The sequence below is a fragment of the Triticum aestivum genome, chromosome 4B, assembly GCF_018294505.1.
Source record: "Triticum aestivum cultivar Chinese Spring chromosome 4B, IWGSC CS RefSeq v2.1, whole genome shotgun sequence".
NCBI lineage: Eukaryota > Viridiplantae > Streptophyta > Magnoliopsida > Poales > Poaceae > Triticum > Triticum aestivum.
In genome coordinates this window covers 394,407,073-394,417,852 of record NC_057804.1, presented here as the reverse complement: position 1 = coordinate 394,417,852, position 10,780 = coordinate 394,407,073, and positions in this window count along the sequence as shown.

The window sequence follows — 10,780 nt, the reverse complement described above, 5'->3', positions numbered from 1 at the left end:
AGGCCAGCGGAGGGAGTAGGGTGGGCCGGGGAAGCCTGCGCGGCATCACAGCGGGCCACAAGAGGAGGGAGCAGGCAGTCCCGCCGGCGCTAGTTTAGGCGGCTGGAGCCGGAAGATCAGAGATTGAAGAAGCACGTCGGCCGTTGGATGGACATCCAACAGTCACTGCTGCTAGAATCGTGTGTTGACTGACAAAGCCTTGCGTAAACAAGTCAACCTCGAAATCTGTGTCATGTATAGCCCATTTCCTATTATTTTTATAATTTTTACTCATTTTCTAATTCATATGGAAATTATTGCAGCCCGTTTTCCATTTTTAGAATTGCTGCCCATTTTCTGGTCAGTACCAAGGTTAAAAAAATAAACTAAATATGTGCGAAATTTTGAAAATTCGCAAATTTTGGCTGGGGAACAAAATATTCTTAATCCAAAAATTAGTAGCCATACTAACAAATTTAAAAATAAATTAGTACTATGTCATGTTAAATCCAATGAAATATTATAAAATATCAGTGATGAACAAAAACAAAAAAAGAAACTAATATCCCATTTGCTATAATTTTTTTGGAATTTTCAACCCCTTTGATATTACTTTTAACAGACACTGACCATACTCTTTGGCCAGGCGGGAATGCATCCCTCCTCGTCTTGATAGATTTGCAGCCCAGTAAGTCGAAGAAAACAAATAGGCCTAGCTTGGGTATTCTTCAAAAAGAAATACTGGGCTATCTATTTTCCCAAAGAAAAACCTGCTGGGCTGGTCATGTTGTTAGACGGGCCACAGAGACCGCACAACCCAGTTTATAGCTTGCTCCTCTGAATTACTACTAAAAAAAGTTATGCAATTCTGTTGTTAATTGACTATACTTTAAAAATGATGTGGGTCCCGGATATTAGCAGGGTGGATTAGAGTAAAAAACGAGGGGTGCATCTGAGTAGTAAAAGAGGCGCTTGCTTGTGTTCGGGAGTGGACCTGGTGGGTCCATACTGTCATACTCACAACTACAGTTCTCTCCCAATTCACTATGTTGACAGGGACCGTTTCAAAAAAAACTATGTTGACAGGGCCGGACGGCGGTGCCGCGGCGAGCGCACCAAGGCGGAGGATAAAGTGCTGTCGCCAATGTGCTGGGCTGGGTTGGACATTCTTATTGAAAAATAAAAATGGACCGGAACTATTTACGACGTTGACTACGATTTGCATGGGTCCGCTGGTTGCAGGAAGAAAATGCTGGGAGAAAGAAGACTGGTCGCTATCTTTGCCTAAGAATAATATCTCCTGAATGTAACGACACTATCATAGGAAATAATATCCTCCTCTTAAATCATGAATTTAAAGAACTCGTGCATGAGCATTTAGCTTTATTTATTTATTTACTTATTTATGTTTAGGGGACCATGAGCATGTACCTGGGCCGGATTCATGTTAGAGCCTCCTTTCTAGTTAATTATGGGCTCCTCTATTGGGCCTTCATGAGTGGGCTGCATGTTATCAACAAGTGGAAAATGTGTTCCGTATGAAAAATAGTATGCATTATGTACGGTACGTTGCACTAAGGATCGAACCATGCAACGACTTCCAAAACATTGTGTTTGTCATTCTAACAACACATTTATTCAACCAACAGATGAAATATACTACTGATTGTACATTGAAAACAACAGCATCAGCAACCAGGGTTGGGGGTGCAACAGAAGCAGTAAGCATGCTAGAAGAGTCAAGATGCAGTTCTCTCTTCCAAACCAAACATCAGCCATTATTACAAAAGGGCTACCAAGAAAGAACAAGTGTATGCATCAAACTAAATAAAGATCCTACTACACCAAGTGTACGCATCTAACTAACTGGCTCAGTTAGATGTTACTATTTATTAAGCTGTGGAGATTGGCTGACGGCTTGAACTAGATGGGTGCCTGACGAGGGAAACTCCAGCCAGCAGGTCAAAGTCTGATACTTGCGACCCTCTCTCCTACTTTGGGCTGCAGAGCGTGGCGGCACATATCAGGGTATGGTGCATGCAGAGACGCATGGTACACTGTGTACACACAGTTATTCCTGATGAACGAAACCGCGCTGCCATCATGATCCTTGCCGTCGGTTATCTCCTGGTTAATCAGATAATTCAGTCCGACAAACAGAGAGCGTGTACCAAGGCTACTTACCAGCCTCTAGTCAAAAATTCCTGAAGGCCCAGAGAAGCTGGGATCCTGCTCAAAGACCTTGCAGTGACTGTGATTGTATTCCGCGAAACAACACATCCGGTACGTGCGAACGATCATCAATCGTTCGCCATCGTCTGATCGAGCCAGGAACCACCTGCAAGTGCCATGCCGCTTTTCTTTGAAAGGTTCTGGGATTAGGAAGGGTAGGGACACCAGGCGGCCTACAACATCATATCAAGTTGGAGTCAAATAAAAAAGGGCTCTTGATTTAGTCAATCTTAAGAACAAGATGTTATGAGCATGAATATTTTTTCAGTAAATGTTGACAGTAATATAAGCAAGCCATCATGATATCATAGGAAAGTAACATACTGCTGTAACAACCGATTGTAGCAATGACTGGAGTAGGCCAGCAATACGTCCAGCCGTAGAAGGAGTCGACAGCGTAAATGAAGCCCTTGTGTTCAATGGCATCAGAGAAGCATGGAGGATGTATGATCCTGCGATGGACGTGCAGATTTATCCACTTACCGCAGTGACCTGTCAGATAGGCGAGACCGCAGTTGAAGAACGCAATTAGCCTGAAGTCTTTATAATTCGCAGATCTTGTGGGCACTTGGCAGATTATAACCTTGAGCAAATCAAACTTGGTATCATGTTGGCTACTGTAAGATTCCGAGTATTCTGGGCCGTGGTGCCAAAGCAGTGCAGTGTTAATCGAAGGAAGGGGGATCAATAACCGGGTGTAGACCTCGACGAGCATCTAGCTACCGCGACCATCGACGGGCACCATCCAAGACGTGTTCATGCCGACCCAGTACATACCATTAATGTAGTTGAGGCTGACGGGGATCGGATCGCAGTCAAGGGGGTTGATGCTTGCCACCCTATGATCGTTATGCTGTGTGACATGCCATTTCTGAAGATCAGGCGACATCAGCAAGGAGCTGGCTTAAAAAGCTCCGGCCTGAGGGCTTTGAGTAAACGGTACAGCCCCGACGAGCACGCGGCGAGCGGCATGGTATTGAGATTGTCCACACACAAAACAATGAGCTTGATTACCTCTGTGGGGAGCGAATTCCAGCCACCCTTTCGGCGGACGCTACTCGGTTCTGCCATTGTTAGTGCTTGGGTTTTGGACAAGGGGGGAGGCGCCTTAGCGGGGATGGAAGATTGGACGAGATTATGTGCGGACAAAGATGGAGAAGCGAATATGTGCTACGGGAAGTGGACAGGTGATGATGACTACAGCACACCGCTTGACTTACGAGACACATACCAGCAGCGTAGGGTCATATCGATGCCAGACAACTTGCTTGAGTGATCACAGTACTAGTATTCCCTACAGTACCTACTACAGTACTATGCCCTAACTTGCTTGAGTAGAGTAGTAGAGTAGGACTCTGCTCTACTACTAGCACCGGAGGAGTAGTATATTCTAATATAAAATAGTTATAAACCTCAATGCCCGAGCGTGGAACGACTACGAACCGTGCTCAAAGACCGTGTCTACGTGGTGTTTGGAATTATATGAAAAAAATAGCAAGATGCCCGTGCATTGCACGGCACACCATCATCACCAACTCGGTTTTTTCTCTACTCCTACTCCTATAAAAGACTCAGTTGGTGATGATGGAGGTGAGGAGGCGTGTTCAGCTGGGCGTGCAGCGGACGGTGCAGTACTATTCGATTTGTTATAAAAAAGAAAGAAGAGTAGTAGAGATAGAGACTTAGGGAGGAGCACGAGGTTGTGGGAGATAAGGATGAACGAGGCAAGGCCTTATTTGTAAATGTGGAGAGAGGTGCGGGTATCTTTTGTAAAATTGTCATAGTTGGCTTTCTATCCGTCAGATATAGATCGGACGGTCTATATTACAAGATGGCAAGCATACCGTCATCACCAACTCAGTTTTCTATAAGAGTAGATATAGATAGATAGAGACTAGGGTGTACTAGTAAGGACACCATCTACTGCTTCGTGTGCTACTGCTACGCTCCATTCGGCGGCCGCAACGTCCCCTACAGCCACTCCCTCCTGCGCTCCATTCGGCGGGCACTGTTGAAATTTGGGGAGCACACTCTCGCGACTGCTGGCAGCCACGACTTCACCGACGACGACTTCTTCCCCGACCTCGGCAACCTCTTCCTCAACGACATGGGTGACAACCTCAATGCCAACGGTGCTGCTCCCGTTGCACCTTATGTGTTTCTGTCCTTCCTGTTCGAAATCGTGGTAGAATTTGTGTTTCTACTCTGTATCCTACTACTATGATAGTCCACATGATTAGTTTCATCTTTGTTATAGCCGTCATGATTTATTTTGTGCTTATTCGGATTAAATCTTGTAGTAACTTGCTCATATATTCAACTGCCGCAACATCCCCTACAGCCACTCCCGTTTCATGGACGGCTTGGTCGATGCCTCCAAGGAGCCCTTCGTCTACTGCTATGAGTGCCCGATGCCGTTTTGGGGCTTGCCGGCGGACATGGTGCATCACCTTACGGATGCGTGCAACGGTCACTACTGGCCCTTGGCGGAGAACATCAAGTACGATACGTGCTACCCGTTCACCATGCCGGAGTCGCTGGAGGATCACTGCCGCCTACTAGTCTCGGAGGAGGACATCAGCGTCTTCCTCTTGATCGTGGGCACCAGCGAGGCCCGCGCAGGCTGCCGCCCTGTCTCTGTAGTGTGCGTCAGGGGCGACGCCGCTGACGCTGACACTAACACGAGGCCGATGTATGGGTGCATGCTCACTATTACTACCCCTCTGGGTCACATGGGCGGCGACACCGGCCTCATCGGACGGACTTGGACTCTGCGGAGCTGGGACTTTCCTGCCGATGTGGACTTGGAAAACCCATGGTATCCTTTACCCGCCGATGCGGTGCACGGGGACTCCAAGGAGGTTCACCTAGACATACGCATTATCAAGTTAAATGTTAATCATTAGTCTTCGCTCAATGTAATCCGCTGTCTAAGCATGTGGAGACTTCCATGCAGGATCATGCTCTATTGGAGTATCACGCATGAATAAAAGTGTATCCGTTTATGGTTTAGTCTAGAATATTCCATGTATGAATTTTTACTACAGTACTGGTGAAAGACTAACGATAAACCATTTCTTACATCTCCTCTACCCCCTTGCAAGTCATCCTGATGTAATCCCTCCGTCTAGGTGTATAAGGGCATGGTTAATATTACTTAATAGTATAGCCAACTGTTGACTATAAGAAAGTGCCATGTCATCTGTAGCCAACATGTATAACAATCAATACTCAAAAACTAATTCTTAAAGATCATTTCTTGCAAAGCACAATAAGTGTTATTTCTTCACAAGTTTTGGATGCAGGTTGAACATTTGAACGCTTTTGTTTGCAAAAGATACCTTTTTATCTATTTCACCCGGATGTTTGTGAGCTCTAGAGATGAAATAATATACGAAGAAACCTATCGATACCCGTTACACATGAGATGACCCCCACATCCTTTGTCAAAATAAACAACTCCCCGATCAATGCATTTCACTCTTCGGTGCAACGCACGGGCACCTTACTACTATAGATTAGTATGACCAAAAATTGAACTAACATTATATATAGTACGGTAAATGCTGATGCATGCACCTAAAATTATATCATTCAAAACTATGTTCAAATACGAATCCAATGATATAGTTTTTGATGACATGCACTAACATTTTGTCAGTTAAATCTTCAGTCAAATCCAATGGGGGACTAATAAACCACGACCGATGCAGTACAAGTGTAGAGGGCGGCGCTGCACGGGAGTCTCACCCCACTTGTGGCGTGGCAGTAAAGCCGTCATATCACAAAACCCAACCACTGCCAGTAATAAGTGTCCTGGTAAAATAAACGGACAAGCAACCATCACATCCCTCCGTCTTTTTTGCATTTCATCTCTCTGCATTTACTTTCTCCAGTTCATCTCACACACTCGATCCCTGGCTACTACGACTAGTATCCCTAGCTACTACTCCTAGGGCCAGTTCTTTTTGCGGCTTAAAAAATAAGCCGTCTCTTCCCCAGCTTTTCCCATAAGACTAGTCACAGTGGAGAGTAACATTAAGGCGCCTCACTCATTTATTTGGGCTTCTAAACTACTAGTCCCTCCTTTCCAGTTTATAGGGCTCAATTCAAAAATCTCACCAACCAAGGTAGATGGTGAGTGGTGGAATACTTTTTGTAGTTTGCAAAAACACCCAGTTAATGCTCTTGTTTTCCTCAAAAAATTATGTTTACCAATGTATTAATTGTAATACATGCATGCATAAAGTACATGCATTGGTCAATTTTCTCTTAATACTTGCATGCAATGACTTAATTCACCTTGGAATTTGAACATGTGATGGGGAACAACCAAATTGAGCCTTATAAAATGGAAAAACTAAAATTTTGAGATAAGCCCTATAAACCGGAAAGGAGGGAGTAGTACTACTAGTACCCCCTTCATTTTTATATACAAGGTCACAAACTCGAATTACAGGTACCAAGATAAAAATCAATGTGTGCTTTAGAAGTCAATTTATTTTCTCGTTTACCGGGTTAATTAATAGGGTGCATGCACATTAGAAGAAATTGAGTGGTCGTGAGAGAGGAAGTACTAGATGAGTTTGTCATTATCATCCACTACATGCATGCTAGTAATTAAGCCATGGGTTACTAGTACGAGGAAACATCATTAATATTTGTCTCGATTACTGTTGGTGGCCTTGTATAAATGCAAAATGTATTTTTTATAGTGGCCTTGTATACAAAAATGGAGGGAGTACCTCCGTCCTGGTTTATTCGTCAGCATTGTAATTTGTGGTAAATTTTGACCAAAGATTTAACTGATGAAATGTTAGGGCATGTGACATCACAAACATTTCATTAGTTAAATTTATGATCAAAATTTGACACAGATTACAATGGGGACTAATAAACAAGGACGGAGCTAGTAGTAAAGGGATTACACTACTAATCTAGAAGCCTAAACGAACTGGCCCCTGGTACACCTACTACTAGTACTAGTACTCAAGTTGGAATTCCAATTGCACGGCACAACTTGTTAGGCAAAAAATTCGATACAGGGTGTAGGAAGCGGTTTGGGAATTTGCATGCCTTTCCGACCAGTGAGATGCTCCATACAAAGCATGACAGAGAAGTAACCACAGAGAAGGAAGCTAAAAGTAAACAATCAAACGAGCATTTTTTCATTTGTTTTGCATTGAATCATTTGACAAGCTTGACTAGTGCTGTTTTTCTACTTTTACAAAAACCGCATCATAATGTTAAAACGTGCATTTGCCCGTACATAAGTAATAGTAGTACTCCCTCCGTCTAGGTGTATAAAGTCTTCCCTCCTACTTGGTCACGGTGCACAACCAAAAATGACTTATTCACCTGGACGGAGGGAGTAGCACAGTCTGCAAGCATATATAGAGAGAGACGTGTAGTACTAAAGTTTGTGTTGTATGCACCTACTTACAAAATGCGTACGGATACACAACATTTCCAAACTTTCCCTCTTACATACTTAATTAAGGACGCTAATAATTCCCGAACGTTCGGGATTTATCATTTGCGTCCCAAAACTAATGAGATCACCTTACGAAACTAAATTATACTCCCTACTAAAAGCCATGGCGCTCGCAGGAGTGCTTGCGGCGCGCCACGAGTGCCCTGGTGCACGGCCGTTTCCCAGCGCGCTGACACAAGGCCTCTTCCTCAGCCTTGCAACTCGCGAGGTGCTGATTGGCGGCTTGCCGGCGAGCGAGCGCGATCTGACTGGTGTGGTGATCCGGTGCCAGTAGGTACTCCTCCTTACTGGAAGCATGCACCTGGTCCACGTACCGCCAAGCGTAGATGAGGCGCTTGGGCCTGAATGCACTCAGGGCTTTGGCACAGGCGTCCTCCGCCACCCTCACGGCCCTTGCACGAGCCTTTTGCCAAAGAGCCAATTGCCTGACTCTCTCGGACGCGACATAGAGCTGCCAGGTAGCTTGCCCCGCGGCGCGCTTCTCTTCCTCGGCCTTCTTCTCCGCCTCTATTTTGGCGTGCTCTGCCGGCAGCAAAGCCTCCCACATGGCGACATCCATTTCTTTCCAAAGCTCCTCAAGGCTAGAGGGCTCGGCAGGTGGCACGGCGTTCTCCTCGTAGCGGGGAGCCGGCGCGCGTGCTGGCGAGATTGGGAACACCGACGCGTCCACCTCAACGCGTTGCGGCGAGGAGTGGAACACCGACACATCCTCCTTGACTAGTGGCGGCGAGGAACGGAACAGCGATGCGTGACCGTCCGGGCGGTGCAGCGAGGGGCGCTTAGGGCTTGGGAGGGGCGATGCCATGGTGGTCGACGTGAGAGGGAGGGGAGGAGATAGCGATGAACGTTAGCGTTCTTCCGAATGCCGTGGGAGGTTCAATATTTATGGGGAGCAATGGCACACCTACGTAAGATATGGACTGAGCTGCACTAACTTAACTGCAGGTCTAGTTGCGTCACTGACACATGGGCCAGACCCTTGTTGGGGCCATATGTCAGTGACCCAATGCACCTGCAGTTATGTAACTAAAGTAGTGTCCCGGAAGATATGTTGAGTGATTAACGTAATGGCTACGTGGGCATATTTGTTGGAGTAAATTACCCGGGAGGGAAGGGGTGGAAATATTGCTGATCATAACGGATTGGACGAGCGTGGGGGGTGGAGAATCATGCATGCAGATTTTTTCACACGCGGTGGAGTGGTGGGACCACCGGAGGGAGAAGGAGAGTTTGGCAGGCATATTGTTTCCACACATGGAGAGGAAAAGATTTGGAGACGAATGGGCTTCCTGCAGGTATGGGGAACGGTGAATAATAAGTCATCTTGCATGCCGGGCTATGTATAATCTCAAGTCATTAAAAACATACACGCCCCACACATATTCATATTTCAAGGTGCACTAAATTATTGCATGCGATGATTAAGGCTGGCCATAATGGTGGTATCTTAGCTGGTATCATGCACACAGGAATAGCAAACATGCTGATGTGGCAAAGAATTAAAGAAGAGAGGGGGTTAGAGTAACTAGTGTTCATGCATGCATTGGTAAACACATTTTTTTGTGAAGAACGACAACATTAGTTGAGTACTTTTGCAGACTTCAAAAACTATTGCAGCGCCTCTACTATCTTGCTAAGAGTAGGTGAAATTTTTGAATCGAGCCCTTTAAACTAGAAGGGAGGTAGTAGTACTCTAATAGCTAACCTTGTTGTGATGACAAGATAGGACATGGCACGCACCTGGACGGAGGAACTAGTCTGCATTGTGCATTTAAGTTTTGTCTAAAGTCAATGTACCTCTACTTTCACCAGACTTATAGAAAAATGTAACAACATTCACAATGTCAAATCAATATTTTTACACTCATTATAAAATGTAGTTCTTATACTCATTATAATCAGTATTGTAGATATTGATATTTTTAGTATAAATTTGGTCAAACACTTTGCAAACGGTTGACAGGAGTAAAAAGGACCAGAGGGAGTATCATGCATGCGGAGTAGGCAAAACAAATTTGCTCATTTATAGCCGGTCGAAGTCTCAAAGGGCGCGACCGCGCGAGGGAGGCGAAGGTCGTGGGAGGCGCAACGGTTGACAGAATTAAGTGAAGTTACATCCACGCACCGGCATGGCGTGCGAATAGGCAGAAGCTATACCATCAGGCCTACAATATGGGTCTAGTAGACATGACATCTAGTGGGCCCCGCATAGTTCTCGAGAACTCTTTGGGGGCTTGTAGCCGTTTATCCACCGGGCAAGCCAGCAACCCCACACCGTTCGCATGCCCTACTCATCCCCGTCTTCTACCTTACAACAGTTCGCTCCTAGTTTTTTGCGGGGTACAACAGTTCAACTTCTCCTAACCCTCCTCCAAAATCCATGGCCTCCCAAATCTCCATGGTCGCTGCTGAGTACCATGTTAGAGCCATCACCGGCGATGAGTTCATCGTCATCTACACACGTGGATCCGCAACGGTTAAAGCATGGCTTGCTCGCTTCCTACGCATGTTCAACAGTTCAATGGATGAGTGGGTTGCTGGGCTAGATGTTGAGTACACCACAGTCCTAGGATGAGAGAAGGATCTAAAGGAAGAAGAGAGGAAGAAGCCTGCCGTGATCCAGGTTTGCGTACATAACGTTTGCTTGTTCTACCACATATGCCATGCCAACGTTGAGTGCCAGGATTTTAAGAACTTCCTCCAGGACAAAAGAGTGAAATTCTTTACTGTAGACTTTAAGAACGACATGGATGACCTGCATCGGATAGGTCCCGTTGTAGGCCAGCCCTTCGATCTCCAGAAGGCAAGCCTGGTGTCCTCCTCTCAACCTTCAACGCTGACCCTGGCAGCAGCCATGATTGATCCTTCATACGCTAAACTCAAGAAACCTCATCACGAGTTTCAGCATGCATGGGAGTCGAAGACATTAGATGAAGATCACATCTTGTACGCAACAATGGATGCCTACCTTTCTTTAAATATCTACAAGGGTTGGATGAAGAAGCAGAGCCCAGTGTCCGGTTCAAGCAAAGAAGCGTCGGCGAAGAGGAAGAGGAAGAGGGACGAGGACGAAGT